The sequence below is a fragment of the Strix aluco genome, chromosome 1, assembly GCF_031877795.1.
Source record: "Strix aluco isolate bStrAlu1 chromosome 1, bStrAlu1.hap1, whole genome shotgun sequence".
Classification (NCBI taxonomy): Eukaryota; Metazoa; Chordata; class Aves; order Strigiformes; family Strigidae; genus Strix; species Strix aluco.
This window is the reverse complement of record NC_133931.1, coordinates 137,022,594-137,040,201: the sequence shown is the minus strand read 5'-3', so window position 1 is coordinate 137,040,201 and position 17,608 is coordinate 137,022,594. Positions and strand designations below refer to the sequence as shown.

At 36.4% G+C, this 17,608-nt stretch overlaps 1 protein-coding gene across 3 annotated transcripts in view; it reads right to left on the bottom strand.

Moving 5' to 3' along the window:
- HDAC9 (histone deacetylase 9) overlaps nt 1-17,608 on the bottom strand; it is a 489,787-nt gene that overhangs the window by 455,063 nt on the left and 17,116 nt on the right. Inside the window, exon 2 of one of the 3 annotated variants that reach the window (XM_074836930.1) lies at nt 109-190. The exons of the other annotated variants lie outside the window; for them this stretch is intronic. The gene's annotated coding sequence lies outside the window, so the exon portion shown is untranslated. The remainder of the gene's footprint in view (nt 1-108; nt 191-17,608) is intronic. 3 annotated transcript variants of the gene reach the window in all.

Genomic DNA, 17,608 nt, shown 5'->3' with positions numbered 1-17,608 from the left:
AAAATCAGATTCAAAAAAAGCTATTGACCTTAAAAACAATAATACAGGACAACATAAAGACTGGAAGACAAATTACAGTGAACTTCTACTAAAGTGAATTTCACCCACGTAAGCCAAATCCAGAGTGTCAAATCCAACTCTTCTAACCTTATATGAACCTTCAAAATCTGATTAGGAAGAGAACTGGCATCTGGAAAAGGAGAAAAATAAGATCACACATGTTAAGAAATGGTAATGTGAATTCTAAACACAAAGGACTTAGACATCAGCTCAAAGAGCAAATGGCTATATGTTCTTTTATTCCACTTCTATTATATTTTGTTTACAAATGTAAAGTAAGAGTAAGCTAGACTACACCCAGAACATTAGGCTGCATAATGCTATTATACAGTGACCTTTATATGCAATTACAGTGCAGGTTTACTAGCAGCATTATCAAAGTCTACTCCAAGTAGATATTGGGGTATGTAACTGCTTTCAGTGAGAATTTAGCAGTTCCACAGCAAAGCCTTCAGTATCCAGAGCTCAGTGCAGAATTAAGTATTTTACAAGAAGGTATTCAGGAATCTTATTTTTAATTAGGTATCTACTTTAAAACTTTTTGAAGTCTAAATAATTTTGCAGTACATATCTTCGAAGGTTTGGTATTAAAGAACTACACTAGCAGCAAATTCTGGACTGTCATACTTATACTTCCCCACCAAAGTAATTTTTGACACAGTGCCTAACAGAAAAGTGTATCTTACAGAGTCTGTAAGGAATCCTCAGCTATACAACTATTTTTTTTTTTAACTTTTCCAATTACTCACATACAATATTAAGCAGTTTTATACCTCACGCACATTGTGAGCATACTGTTGCAAGTGGGAAGGCTCAGACTTCTGTCCAGTAAGACAAATCCACCTTTCTGAAGCTCTCTTAAGCAATCAAAAGAGCCATACAGCACTTTGGTCAATCTCTTTTGCACTCAACATCTACTACAGAGATGAAGCAAACAAGATTTCTAAAACAAAAGATGAGATGATGACTTCCATCAAAAATGAGTCTTAGGCCTCAATCATCAGGATTAAATAATGTGCTGCTAAGCAGCTGGCTGGACTTCTGCTATCCCAATTACAATAAATTGGCCCAAGCTTCTGCTCCGTTTCCCAGTGAAGCCAGTTGGAAATACGATCTAGCTAAAAACAATCTTTTTTTTCAGCCTCATCAGGTTTTTGAACTTGTTCACTACACAGCTGCAGAAATACTTCTGCTGCAGTTTAAGTTGTCCTGTCTCCCTCCTCCACACTAGTCCCTTGGCTGGGCCGAGGAGTGCACATTAAGCTGTGCCCTCACCGAGTACAGCTGAGGTACAAGATTCATCCTGCATCCAGTACTACCAGGCAGAAGCATGGACTTCACCAGGTGAGGGACTGGCCTGTATGATGCTTTCACAGCAGAAATAGAAAATACAAGACAGGCTAGCCTCTTTATGTCCATATTGATTTTTTTTTTTTTTTTTAATTACGTTGGATTTTAATCAGCATTGCTTAAAAACTTTTCAGAAACAAAAAGAACTTCTGCTAGGGAAAAACAAATCATAAATTAGGACATCACTGAAGCACAAATTTGACTTCTATCACTTCTGCTACATGAAGCATTGTAAAACATAACTACTACCTAGACTGATCAACATATGCAGGCACTTCCAGAGAGGAAGAGTTCTCTCCTGCATTCCCAGAGTCCTGCCACTGGACTCTGCAAGAGCCAGGGAAACATAATGGACTTCTTACATTCTTCACAGCCTGATAAAAAGAGGAATGGAAGTATCAGAAATTAACTCTTCTCTATGCCCTAAGGGTAGCTCACAAGGAAAGATGCTACTTCTAAACTGAAGTTTGGTGGCTAGCAACAACAACAACGACAAATACTATCAGACCCCTGAAGAAATCCAGTTAAACATAAGGAGAGAAACAACCAAACAAAAACCTTCCCTGGAACAGGTTGCCCAGCATGGCTGTGTAGTCTCCACCCTTGGAGATATTCAAAACCCAAGTGGACGGGGCCTTGACCGGCCCACTCTAGCTGACTGTGCTTTGTGCATTGGGATTGAATTGGACAATCTCTAGCCTCAGCCATCCTGCTCCAGGACACATGAAGAACAGCCCTTATATGTAGGTCAAAAGTGGATATAGTACTCTCCCCACACAAAAGGGCATGGAGAAACTTCTACCAGATGAATATAAATGAGGGCAGGCATCTGTCTCTTGCAAATTTTTCTTTTTCTCAAAAAGCTGGACAAAGTGAACCACTACAAGAAATTACAGAACCCAGATTATTTTGAAGAAAATCTCAAATTCTAAGTTTCTTTTATTTTGCCTCTCTTTCCCAGCAATTCATGGGAAGCAAGCCTCAAAGAACTCAAGCACCTAATTTAGAAATGCTTGCTAAATTCTTAAATTTGCCTCTGAAAAATTTAAGCAGTCTTCTATGGAGAGCAAAGGCCAGTTTAAATGGCAGCAGGAGTACAAGGAGGGAAGGGAGGGAAGATGATGGACTGTTTACATATGCATACACATAGCATGGAAACCCACCACTCCAACACACATTCTTAATAAATGGTCTTACACATGAAGAAAAAAGTAAACATGTAAACTTTTACTATTCATATCATTAAAACATGACTTTTCCCATGGGTTCAGGTAACCCAACCTAGTTCAGAGCACCAGAACAAGAAACAATCTTTCAAAGAACAAGGAATAGACAGTAAATAGAGCACTTCTGAAACCCTTTGAGCCTATAATATGTAGTCCACAGTATTTCAGCTTTGGTTTATATTTGTCTTTTCACCAGCTGAAAACTAAATTTCTCTCAATCAATCCCCCTCCTTTTTTCTTAAACTGAATCCAATTTCAGCTGCTAATGAACCTTGTTGCACAGTGTGGTAAGTAACATATAGCTATAAATAAAGAACTTTAGACAGTGACACAATTTTCCCCTATTCCTTATTTACTTTTCCTAAAAAGGACAGCATAACAACTAGTTTATTATGTTTTAAATTTAATCGTAGATGCACAGCACCTGAATATTTATGGCAGGGGGACTTTGTAATTAGAATGTATCAGAACATCAAAGCTCCATAGAGAAACGCACTTATGCATTTCTGCAACATCATACTTATTTAGAATAACAGAATGCATCTCATGAAACAACAAGAATTATTGGCCTCCCTATGGGAGTCCATCTGTCTTAGACAGACTCTACAGAAAGACTACTTATCTAGAAGAGAAAGCCTCCAAAGGGAATCTCAGATGGCTGACCTGCGTTCTGAACTGCCCTCTGAAGGAAACCGTCTTGCTCTCCTTCTCAGCTCTTAAAGGAAGCATGAGGGTATGTGCAGGTTAAGTTACAAGGGGAAAAAAAATAAAATAAATTTTTAAAAGAGCAGCTTCATGTATAAATTTTCTCAGATGTTATAAAAATTATATTTGGAACCACCGAAAATTTACTTTCAGTTTGATTGTTTGGATTCATTTCCCTTAGACATATTGCAATAAAATTTTTCTGGTTTTAAGATAAAAGGACATTCTCTCCCTCGCTGAGGCCTTCCTCTGTATGTAACAGTGAAACACTTTGATATGATCATAAACACTTGGGATTATCACCACTGCCTTCACAAAGGCTAGAGTGAAGTTACAACTAAATACCCTTGAAAAATCCAAATTCATTTTAGATATGTTTATATATAGATATTAGCACAGATAATTACATGCAGCAGAACCTGATTTGCAAACAGTTCATATTTTTAGAGTACAATATGTCTCTGTAAGCTTTGCTTTGACACTTGGTTTGGATGAATCCAGACAAACCTCAAGGTGAATCATCATAATATTCTACTGCTTTTCAGCCCTTCCACAGAGGCTACAAAGCCATCCATGGTTTCTCCAGAACCACTGTTGCTACTACCATTAAATCACGACGTAGATGTCCCATCCAGGATTCAAACCACTTAGTAAGACATTCAGTACTCTTATTTAATAGACCTTTAAAAGTTATTAAAACCTTTATGAAATGTCAAGAGATGGAAAAGAGCTCTTCCACCATTCCTTAATGGTCTTGAATTAGTATATTCATGTGAACTGTGGAACACAGGTCTCAAACATAACCTTCTGACATTTCATTGTGTACTGCCTTCCCCCCTAAAAAAACAGTATCCAGTCTCAGATGCATTCCTTTAGTGATACAGGCATATTCAAAAAGCTGTAGCAGTGTTACTTCATTTACAGTTAAATTATTGTCCTCTTCTATACATACATGTATTTCCAGTTTTGAGAAAGTCTAAGCCACTTATGATACAGGATATCATTTTAGAAAAAAAAAAAATTAAATGGTTTCTGAATTTTATCGCTTATTAGCCTCAAAATATTAACTCAAGAAATGAGCATTTGAAAAAAATACATAGCAGAGAACTTCAAATCCACAGGCATATTTAGATCTTTGGTCATTTGGACTGCCACTAGACAGCAAATTTTCCAGAAAAATAAATATGACACAGGAGTAAGGCATGCAAAATACAAACTCATGACAACTTCATTGTAAGTCAAGAGTCCCAAAAATACAAAGAGCAGCATCTACAAATAGGTAAAACACAAGCCAAGAACCATGGTAATCACCTACAGAAAGCAGTCAGCTGTTTCCATTACTTCGCACACAGAGGCCCTGGGTGAGAACAAGACCATCTTGTGTTTATGTAGCACCTAAAGGAGTTCCTCCTGCAAGGAACTTGGAACCTGTGCCAGCGAACCAGGCAGAGGGGGACAACAGGGCTTAATACAGGCACCAAGCACAATGATGAGTGGCGACTGACACCTTTACTCTAAGATCTTTATAAAATGATAAAGTCAGATTAAGGAGAGAAACAACACAGAGAGGGGCTATAGGTACATAAAAGTTGTAAGCAAATTTAGCAGGAAGTAGAGGCAACCTCTACACAGAATTTTTTCATAGTTGTGATGCACTGTATGAGATGTTGCCCAATGTTATTTCATGCATTAAAAGTAGCCAAGATGAGTCAAAATTTTCCATTTAAATCTATGATGGAAAAGTGGGTTTATCTGCTTGGCAGCAAAAGGATTTTTATTGGTTTTACCATAAAAATCTTTCAGCCTTTGTTGCTTAATTAACAGCCAAGTATTTTTCTTTTAATTGAAAACAAGTTTCAGTCAAATTTTCCTCAGGAAAAGCATAGGGATGGACAGAGAACATAAGCTGAGTTTTTGTATATAAACTTACCATGAAAAAACAAAAATTGTATTTGATGACATTACATTTTATCACAGGTTGGACAAATTTTTTTTTTACACTAGCTTCTACATATATTAGGCTTCAATTTTGGCTTTTCAATGTCTAAAGAACTATTACCACAGAGGCTTTAATTGTTTAAGCAGGTTGTTCGATGAGTAAGAAATTTTGTAGAGCTTGTATTACACAAATATATACCTTTAACTAAGGCTGATGCTTTGAACAACATTTACATTGTATGTCCTTTGATGGTGGATTTCTTTACAGTAGATCTTTACCTGTCTTCAGAAGACAAGTTTAGGATTAAAACTGACATTTGTTAAGAGTACGGTTCACCAGGGACTAAATGATACATGGAAGTTTGATTAATACTTTGGCATTTTCAGCAATGGAATATAAACAAAGAAAACACACTTCCTGCATCAGGCAGTTAAACCGGATCGCAGGTAGAAATCTCAAATTTATTTTCATGTGCAATTAGTTTCCTGTGATTTCACCAATGTCACTGGGGAAAAAAAAAATAAATGTTCTCTTTGATAATTTTTAAGTTAGCATTATAACACATCCTTCATACAGGAACTTGCCAGCCACAATACAAGAGACTTACTAATGCACCTGGCTGATGAATTGAACTCAAAGCAGAATTTAGGAGAAAATTCTGACCTCTGCTGCAAGTGCATATTGTCATTTAGCAATAGCACTAAGGCAAAATAATGGGAAAAGCTAACAACATTCATAAAGGTCATGGAAAGCAAGTCTTGTGCAGGAGGAGGTGGAGGTGAAAAAAAAAAAACCCACAACCCACATTCTGACCAAGTTCTTGTCCACTCTCAGCATCTGAGGGTTGAGCAAAAAAAATAAAAAAAGACCCAACCACACATCAAATCAACTGGTTGGTTTTGCCCCCATCAGATACTACGGATATACATACACTTGCAATTATTTTTAATGCAAACATTTTTGTACATCAATTTAATCACAAGGATGCTTACACATTTGTAAATCTTGGATATAAATATCAGCTCAGATATCAGTTCCAAGAAAAAGGTTTAAAAATTTGATCTAGCAACCAGCTACAGGTAAATCTTCTCATTTAATAAAATGAACTCTGTATCCATGTACTTTTGCATCTAGTTACACACATACAAAAAATAACGGGCTTCTTACCAAGTGACTCAGTTTCCCTTCTTAGGATTACGACTGTGGCAAGGACTCTAATTTGAAAGATTTCACATGCACAGTCATTTCAGTTTCAATTGTGTGGGCTTGTTCTTTCAACACTAGAATTCAGCTTTGAATTGCAGATTTAATATACTCAAAACCTCAAGAAAAATCACTGCTAAAACCACCAAGTTTCATGAAGACTTAGAAAAAAAAAAACCCAACACACACACAACAAAAGAAACCCAAAACCATGCCTATGCACATGCAAGAAAAGCTTGATTCAGGTGAAAACAGAAGCACAGCAAGCAAAACCAGGGCTAAAGACAACTCAACACTTGTTGTCACCCAAACAAGCAATCCTGACTGGATGAAAACAGTTTGAATTAAAGCTGGATGGTTTTGGCAAACACTTCAGAAGGAACACTGCAGAACATTGCACCTGCTATTATAAAAAAACATATAAAGATGTCATTTGAATGCATCAAATGCTTGATTTTTTTTCTTCCTATTCTTTCATAATCAACAACCTGAATATCCATGGAAGAGACTGCATCTGTGAACAGAGATGTTACATTCAGTTGGTGCCCCTCAGTTTATTAAGGATATGAACTTAGAGTGCTCAGATGTGAAAGAAGGTTTTGGTTGGGTTTTTTCGTTCTGTAGGAGAGAACAGGTATGCAGATGTCAACCAGTCAAACAGAATTCATTTTATGCTTCACTGAGACTGTATTCCTGTTGCTGTTGCCTCTAAAATAGGTAAAAGAACAGCAAAAGCTATTTTCCTACACCAAAAAAATGAGTATTCATCCCTGTCTTAGCTGGTAGGTAATGTAGCACTTAGTCTGTGATTTATCCAAATCTATCATATGTTAACGACAAACATTAGATAATGCAATGATTTTAATTGCTGCTGCATAAATTTAAGAGGCCAGTAGAATTTGAAACCGAAAGGGAAATATGTCATCGTTAAAAAAAGATTTTCAGGTTGCAGAAGCAATTCTAAATTAAACCATCACCTGTCAGACCAAAGTAAAAAAAACTAATGTCAAACAAATAGGACATTTCTTAAGCCTTTGGCACTCAAAGAAAAGTGCACAGATGGATTAGCAAAGGCAAAGAGGCAGGAAGGGACACAATAAATGGGGGAGGTGAAACAGAACCAGATTTCCAGCATACTTCTGGAGGGAGCAACGTGACAAGCAACTTTTCTATGTAACTTTCAGCAAGATAGATCTTATGGTAGTAAGAAAAAAAAAAAAGAATCCAAAACCAGAGTTCCAACTTGTAATTCCTAACACGTATATTGGTACATTCTGAACAAACTGGGATTAAGATAAAAGCACAGACGCAGGGTTTCTGAGTACACCGGAAAGGAAAACAGGTTTAGAAGTTTATAAGATATTCAATACAGAATTTAACATTCCACTTTTAGGAAACCTTAGGTTTTAAACTGATAGAAATATGTTTCATCTTTTTTTTTTCCTGCATAAAAATTATCTAAGTATCCAAATTAAGTGTCACCTGCCCTTCAAGCACAAGTCACTTCAGTAACTGTATGTCTATAGAAAAAGAGAAGTTAATGAAGGAGTCCTAGATTTTTTTCCCACAACAGACAAGCAGCATAAGAGAAAATAACTCTAGTGTTACATTTGGGTTTACTGCTAAACTCCTGTAGCAAGTAAACCCAGATGCACAAAGAGGAATTTAATGTTATTTCTACTGGTAGAGTCCCAACAACCTGTCTGCAGTCCATGACAGCTCATACAGCTGCAGATTCCTGCTGCAGACTCCTCAACTCCTTTTGTTTCATTACAACACCAACCATATTGCAAATTTGACTAGAAACAAGTTTCAACAGAAGCTGCATCACTATGTTCAAAGATATTATGCATGCCATACCACAAACTGGTAAATAAACATCACACTGAAATATTTTCCAGTATATCCAGGTTTTTTCGACTTAGTATAAAGATGCCACTATATTTTTTATTTTATTTTTAAACTTTAATAGCATGGTAATCAAATTCCTCTTGACTTTAGGACACATGGACAACTTCATGGTTAGATTTGTCTAAACAGAGCTACAGCAAAGGAAAACCTAACATAAAATTTGAAAGCAAGCAGAACAGCAAAAAAATATGCCCTACATAGTGGAAAATGCCTAACAATTAATTACTAAATAATTAAAGTTATTTATTAAAGACACAGACACCTTAAATAGAGGCACAGACATTCACAATGAGAAAGTTCTTTGTCTGACTTCAACTATGCTTTATTGGCAATAGAAAATTCAAACTTAAAACTAGTAATTATAGAACTACATTGTCCCACAGCTGGAAGAAGCTACTTTCCTCATGAACATAAACATCCCTAACCATAAACCTGTGGCTAAAATAGCCTGTGTAAAACCGGATGAGGTCTCCCGAGAAATGAGTGTAGTGACATCATCTCCTTCCAAAACCCACTCAAATTTCATGTGAGCCAAATCTCAGGTCATGTCAGGCTCAAAAAACAGCAACCAGGCAAATGCAGCACAAGCCTTCTTTTCAGGGATCACTAGTCTAGCTAAAGATAGGGTGAAACTAAGAAGCAGTATCCAAGATCTGTGACTAAAGATTTTTCTGATTAATGTCAATTACAAAATTTAAGAAAATAAGTGATGTAGGTAACTGATTGAAAATAAAATAATAAAAGGTAACCTTCTACTTGACCACAGAAAGAGTTATTGAGTATTGAGGTATTTCAGCACTAGTCCACAACCTGACTTCCCAGTAAAATGAAGAATTGGTTTCATGGAATTGAGATCTTCTACGAATAAGTTGAGAGACCTTATCGCTGCCCTCCAATATATATAAGGGATGCTTATAAGAAAGATGAGAGAGACTTTTTACCAAGACCTATAGTGACAGTACAAGGGCCAATGGTTTTAAACTGAAAGAGGGTAGGTTTAGATGGGGAATAAGGAATAAATTTTTTATGATGAGGGTGATGAGACACTGCATGAGAAGCTGCAGATGCCCCATCATTGGAAGGGTTCAAATTCATTTTGGATGGGGCTTTGAGCAATCTGGTCTAGTGAAAGATGTCCCTGCCCATGGCAGGGGGCTTGGACTAGATGAATTTTAAAGGCCCCTTCCGACACAAACAAAAGCCCCGATTCCAAAACAATGATTCTAAATTCACATTTACTTTTTTTTTAAATTTGAGCATGTTAAAAGAAAGATTAGTTAATGCTTCTGCTAAAAATTTGAAGTTGTTATAGATGTTGGGTGTGAGGTTTAATACTGATGAAACAGCTACCAGTATGAACCAAAGAAAAGCCTTATCACTAACTTATAGTATTTCAAACACTACTACAAAAAAATCTTCCATAAATAATACAGTAAGCACACAATTGAACCTGTGCTGATGGAAGTTACAGCACACAGCCTTTTGACTTCTCAGGGATAAGAAACAGCTCTGCAACTACACATGTATTGCATTAGTCCATTAACATTGTTTGGTTAATCACCTTACAAAGCTTTCTTTTTTTTAATGCCTAGAACAATCAAAAAGATGCATCTTTCTCATTGCCACTGACAAAGTCTTATAAAGCTGGCATGTTACATTTTCAACCCCTCTTTTTCTGTTTTAGTACAACCAGGAAGAAACCCAATTTCTTACAGGCAGGTAAAAAGACCCAGTTGCAGCCAGTCTAGAAAAAATAGCCCCAAAGGCTGAGAAACAGAACAGAAGACAGAGAGGACATGGAAAAGGTTAAGAGAATTTGCTAGGCTGCCAGAAGATGATCTAAGAAACTGAGCTTTATCCCAAGATATGCCTTCAGCTAAAATAGTCAATCATTATGATAAAGAGACAAGGAAAAGAAGCAGTAAGTAGAAGTTATAATGGTGTTCAGAAATGCAAAATTTCCATTCAGAAATCAATGGAAGTATGACAGCATCAGCTGGGGCGGGGGACAGGACAGGAAAAAAAACATAAAATAAAAAGAGGTGCAAAGCAACTTATGCAGCAGGCAAATCAAAGAACCCACAGTTTCATGTACCTTTTTTGATGTTTAAATAGAGCAAGACAACAAACATCGCCATTTCAACTGGAGGAAAGCATTTTCAGGGGAACTGGAAAATATATATATTAATGCAATAATAAAAATTCGATCCTGCTGAAATCCACAGCAATGTTCTGACATGCTACTACTTCAGTTTCATAACACTTAAATATTTATTTACATGGTTCAAGTTCTGCACAATAAAGAAAAAGTGGTATCTATTGCCTTTTTCAAAGTTTCATGCTTTTTTATCCTTACCTTAACAAATATAAAAGATCTTCACATGCAGACAAAAAAGTCAATGCGCCAAGATCCAGGAAAAAGTTCTCTCTGTCTTTGCTCTTGTTCTAGTCTTATGACTAACTGTAGTAGGGAAAATTAACAGATACTGATAACTCAGAAACATGGGTTTTTTTCATGATGCACTTCATATAGCAAGAGAATTAGATAAGACGTTCAGAAAAAAAAATGATAGGCTTTTCTCGAATAATACAATACCTTTTTCAAGTCAGGAATATCTGCTAATACTGTCAGTGAGAAAGACACCTTTTCCTCGGGATGGAGAGGCTTTCGTTGTCTATATTTAGGCACAGAAGTCACAATTAAATGCAGGCATCTGCCAAAGAAAATGCATTACAGACTACAGCAGTTGCTTTGATGAAAAATATGTACTATTACTGTTTCCCTGCCACAGCAAAACCTCAGTTAAGAAAGAGAGGCATTTAAAGCTACAGCTCTGCTTTCTCAAAATGACATCAGTCAGTCCCATAATAAATACAGTATAGAATTCCACAGCTTATTTCACTAGTGAAAAGTTATTTTCACCATTAATGTTTAGGATAAAGAAATAACCTATTTCTGATTCTATTACAGTATATACTATTGAAAGGCCTGGATTGTCTTTGTTATCTCTGGATCGCTACCTCACTCTAAAAACCACATTGTTCAGAGAGCATTTGCATCTTACCTTACATCAAACTATAGGTCTTGAATACATGCAGCCACTCTGTGTACTTAGGACAGAAAAGTAAAATTGACACCACAATTTTATTTCAGATAGATCTACAACTTCATAGATTCTCATCAAGTTCTTAGTTCTAAATCATTCTGTATACAATGGAAAATGCTGTGGGTCTATCTCAGCCAGAACTGCATCTCCCACAACATTTGATGCTTAAAATGTACAAAAACACAGAACGTGCACACCGGTATCTCCCAAGGTTACTCTTCCAGTCATTTACAGTTTATGCACTTCCCAATCCAGAAAGAAGTCTCTTGCACTAAGTAGACCTTAAAGATTTTCTTTTGGTTATAACCTTTATTACTGAATGACAACACTAAAAAAAAGTAAAAAAAGACACTTTAAGATGTGTGTAAATCCCTCCTCTTCCTACAACTGAGGTTATTAAACTTCAGAGATGCATGTTCGCTGAAGCAAATACATGCTTCTCAACCTCACCCCAACACTTGTGTTTAATGTGTATTAGTGGATGCACATCTGTCTGCATCCTACTTCAGATTTCCAGAGTCCAAGACTTGACCCTATCAATACACACTGACATAAACTAATCACCACAAAAGACTTGTTACTTTTAATAATTTTGATGGACAAAACTCTGTACTGTCTCTTCACTCAGTAAAAGAAAGATCAGAGAACAAATGCTGTCTTTCTGCTTACCGAGACAAGAGACTCCTTTTGGCGCCTGTACAAATGTAGAAGGGACTATGGCAGCAATTCTGGCAGGCAGCTAAGCTTTGTCCAATGCGTGTTTGCACCGATCTACTTTCACATGCTCGCTTTATTTTTTTACTTCTTTTTCCCCTCACTGTTTTCTCAGGGATAATAGAGTGTGCAGGTATTAGCAGTAAAACCAAAAAGCTGCATCTACACATACTTTTAGGTGCACTCAGCAAAACATCAAAAATAAGGATTAAGGTTGCACACTAAAACCACACAATTCCAAAGGCTATAGTGTTGGAGGTGGAGGTTCCCCCCACATTGGAAATCACTATGTCAGAACTGATCCGCAATCTCTCTTATTGACTGCACAAGGAAAAAAATTGTACAGTAACATGTAAGAGAGAAGGGAATTAAGGATTCCTGCTGATTAAAGATATAAAATACAACCTGCAAACACAGCTTCTGTAAAATTAATCTGTGAAATGCTAAATAAAAAAAAAAAAAAAGGAAACTTTCATTAATTAACAGCATGACTTACTCACATCAAGCCAAGGTTTCACTGACACTACTCAAGACCTTAGGTTCCCACTGTGAAAAAGTTGGGGGTGGGGAGGAAAGAAAGAAATTCTGGTATTTTCTAGAAGTCCTTGTGCCCACAAGCAGAATCCTCTACCTACAGAAGAAAGCAGAACAGGAGTCTGCTGACAGAGAGCTTGCAGTCCAGCTGCACACCCTCTCCAAACCAGACACATCCTATAGTGAAGTGGTAGGTGGGACTCAATAGAACCAGCATTGTCTCCTGCCTGCAAACCACTCCTGGAGTACCTCTGGCCTAGATCACGTGCTTGTTAGACACATTAATATTTTGGTGCACAGCCCATAGCATGAATAAGGTTGGTCACCTAATTTTGGTCAGGTGAAAGAAGCAGGTCTGGATAGTTAAGCTGAGAAGTAGAAGAATGCAAAAGGACACACAAAGGAAATCAACCTTCAGCACATGTCTGAGAGACTTCTATCTTCCATCTAGAAAAACACGTTAAGAGATGCCAAAAAGAAAGATTATTCTCCTTCTGGTTTGCACACCATTCCTGAATAATGTGGTCCAGAAAAAAAAAGCATTTAGATTTTTACTTTCCAGGTTAATCTAGATACTGTGTGGCTCCATTCCTCCACCTGTGCTACAGCCTATCCCTTCCTCCATCCCTTTAAATACACAAGTAGCACTGAGCAAGTAGCATTTACATCAGTAAAGCTATCTTGTTCAGACACTTTTACCACTAAAACTGGTCTTATATACACCAAAAGAGTTAAATTTTACTATCAGTATTTTGGAAAGTGTCTTGTGGTTTGGGTCAACTATCTGAAATCCTAAGTTTCTTCGACTATCATTACATCAAGTCAATACCTAATTAACTTGGGGAGTGGAAGAGGAACTCAAGTCTTCAAGGAAAATGTGTGTTATACACAGGTTTCTCTAAAGAAAAAAAAAGAAAGAGAAAAAGGTTACATTACTTTTGGGTATCCAGTAGCAATCCATTTATTTTGAAACCAAAAATAGTTCTAATGCCATTTCAAGTTTCCTACATGAAAGGTCTCTTGAAATTAAGACACAACAGAAACTGGCCATATTTAGGCCCGCTTTTAGGGAGTTTTTCTTAACTATCTCTTCTTCTATAGCATTGTCTCCTCTTCAGTTCACCTACAGCAAAATCATAGTAGCTTTTTGACCCTCAGTCCTCTTCATTTATCCCCTATCTCCTAGTCTCTTATTTAGATGATAACCTGCTGCACTCACAGACCTCTTCCAACTTAAAATTCTTCTGAAAATACCATTAGGAATATTTAGTGGAGTATCTGCACAAATATGACTAAAGAATAGCTTATACAGATCTCTGAGGTCCTTTCACTGGCCACAAGTACTCCAGAAGTCAGAGCTATGACTAATGCTCTGAGATGTAGCTAGTACTCAGTGACTACTACTAACAGTTCCAAACCCACTCTGCCTGGAATTGCCACATCACTCAACTGAACACTGGGTCAGTCATACAGGTTGCTTTGCTTATGGTAGAACAGGAGATAGTCAGATTAAAATTGTGCCAAAAGCATAAACAGTGCACCAGCTTAGAATCAAAAAATTTACTCTGGTTCCCCTGTTCAAACACACTAAATCCATTTCTCATACATTACTGGTGAATTACATTACTCTTACAAGCGCCAATCATTTGCAGCATGGTAAATTAAACTTAATCTCTTCAATTTTATGTTCCACTGTCCTGTATCTCCCACATCTTCCTCCATACTATACATACTGACTGTTACGTTGACTTACTTTAGCCCTTCAAAGGAGCTGGCCTAGTATTAATTCAAACTTGACTAATTTTTTGAAAGGGTCAGTGTGCTCATTACAGGTTATTCTATTCACAATGCTGTGGTCTTTATCTGCCTCTTGGGACTCATTAGCTACATTTATGCAACTATGAACACATTTACAATGCATGTTCTTTGTAAGATTTATAGACCTGATCTAGCAAGGGCAAACTTTGTTCCAAGTCATCCAGAAAACAATCAATGAAACTAATCATGAACGTGAAGTTAGGCACATACCTTACTCTTCACAAAAATAAGTGCACCATAATCACAGAAAAGAAAAAAAACCAGACTCTTAATTACAGTGCAACATTCGATCCCCATTTTTCCCCTAAGTCCTTCTAAAAAGAAACAGAAAAGTAATTGCTGACACACCTGTATTACATAACAAAAGGAAGGATAAGTTTAATATCTGAAATGCACTGGCTAACAACACCAAAAAAGGAACTGAGTCAGTCTCAAAAAAAACCCCAAAAACAAACCAAGCCAAACCCATGCTTAAACAAAGTTACATCTTGCTGGCACTTAAAAACATAGTTTGTAAACTGTTACAAATAATCTGATTAGGTTAATAATGAATACTTGAAGGATATATCCAAAACATAAAATAAACCTAAACCTGTTACTTATCAAGTTCATTAAAGACCTAATCAGTATATCAGGGTTGTATCAAGCTCAGAAACTTCTATGTTAACACTATGATTAAAAATAAGAGGGAAAAAAAAAAAAACAAAACAACTTGAGCTGTCAACATACTGAAATGCTCAAGATCAGGTCCTGCCTACACTTTAGTATGTATTTCAAACATACACAAGGATAAATGCAGTTTTTTCAGATAAGAGCTAGCTTGAACTGGTAACATCTCCAAGTTCAATAGTTGCTCTGTACACTCCATCTTACACCAAAGTAGGTCTCCAACTAAGGACCTGTACTAAGTCTTGACACTTAAAACAGATTATTCCAGCGTGTCACAGTTTGGCATACCCACAACAATATCTATCAGAGCATACTTCATAATTAAGGAAAACATTAGCCTATCTATTAAAACTTATATTTTCATGCTCATTTTAGACCCATCCTTTCAAGACAGCCCCTAGGCTAGCTACCATTAACTCAGCCCTTCTTCTATACAAGTCATCATCCTCCTACTACTCAGATGATACCTCTCAACACCTTAATTTTCCCATCTACTCATCATGCCTTTCTCCCCAGGTGCCAATATTACAAACAATCTTGTGTGTCAGCTTTCCCTCTAAATTTACAGATTTTCCCATATCTCGACCATTTTCTCTGATCTCATTACAGAGCCTCAGCAAATATCTTGCCAGTGTACATCTTTGTTTACACAAATTTAGTGTTACCCACAATCAATTAAATTTTATATTTTTCTTCCTCAGATCAAGCTTTTAACACTTTCTATAATTCCCTTCTTTACTGGCATGTTCCCACTCCCAGATGATACGCATCAAACTGGTTAAGTGTCCCAGGTGCTCATCCAGCACCTCTTTCAACCTGGGCTTGGATCAAGATAATATTTTGCCTGGTTACATATGTCAACCTATGGCATAAGAATATATCTGTATATTCCTGTAAATTCTTTTCAGATGTCTGTCTATATACTTATTTTTATTTGCTAATAATATAAAAATGATGGTCCTGTTTAGATGTGCTCCCCAACCATCAATCCAATTATTCTGATTTTTAAAAACCCTCTCTTTTCAACACTGCTCACTGATGTCACCAAACTGTGATTTGCCTTCCCGATCTATGGTTTTTTTCTTTGACTACAGCACTTCCACTGTTGCTGAAACACAGGAATGTCAAAGGGTTCCTTCATCTCCTATGAGTCATATTCATCACTAAAACTCAAAGAAAAGGCATAAAAGAAAACTGAAACTCACAAAATAAATCTAAGAGCTTTGCCATCTAGGTAATGTGTCATCATTGTTTTCTTCAAAAGATCTTTGTGGACTGAAAACACAGACAAAATTCTCAATCTGTGCAAACTTTACTTTGAGCTAAAACCCTAGCTTGCTACCAAGATTATTAGAGAAAACGTGTTTAAGCTCTCTACATTAAAAAAATCACTGAGTAAGTGTTCAAAGAATACTACTATAATCAAACTGACAGGAGAAGATCAAAAACAACATGGTAAGCATCTTTAAATTTAGGCAGGTACAGTACTACTTCTATAGAGCACTGAAGTCTAGTATCCATCACAGATACTTTGAAAAGTATTAGTCCTTGATTTCACTTGCAGTATTTCTGCGTATGTTTTGCAGGACCAAGTTCTAAATTATGAAATCAAATTTGAAAGGAAAAAACTTCAAAGTATAAGACTAGATTTAACAGACACATGTATTTCTGATAACATCAACTCACAGTATGGATTTATATATGAAATTTAGTTACTGACTATAACTTGCTTGCTGCATTCCATTTGCTGGTGCTAGGTGTGTGAGACCTTTCCTCTATGTTAGTCAGCATATAAAATAAATGTGAAAATAAATGAAAAATAAATTGTACAGACAATAATTTTTTATACATATTGTATGTATGTACAAATATATTGTATTCAATAATACTGCATGTATGTATTGTAATAATGTATTTCTTTTCACAAAATTGTCACACCACATGCTTTAATAAATAGCAGCTTAAAATTTTTATTTGGCAAAAGTGGCTTTGCTAAACTCTGTTTTAAGTATACTACTGAGTCCATTACTTTCAACTCCATTAATTTGATTTTAAAAGGGTATGACATGTATTTTAGAAAGAAATAAGCTCATTTTAAAGCCCTGTGAAAGAATTCAAGTGAAAAAAGTGCAATATTCAAAATTGAAGGTATTTAAACATTTCTACAGAAAATACTGTGTTTAAGAATTCTAAGTTAAAAAATCTGAATGGCTCATAGAAGCACGTGGAACAAAAAGTGAAAACTCTGTGAGAATTTAAGCCACAAACACTGAAAAAGTAATCCCACTCAGCATGACGAGGAATCATCAGAGGTACAACTGTGATATAAAGGCAAAATGCTGTGAAAACTACTCTAGGGAAGAGTGACCACA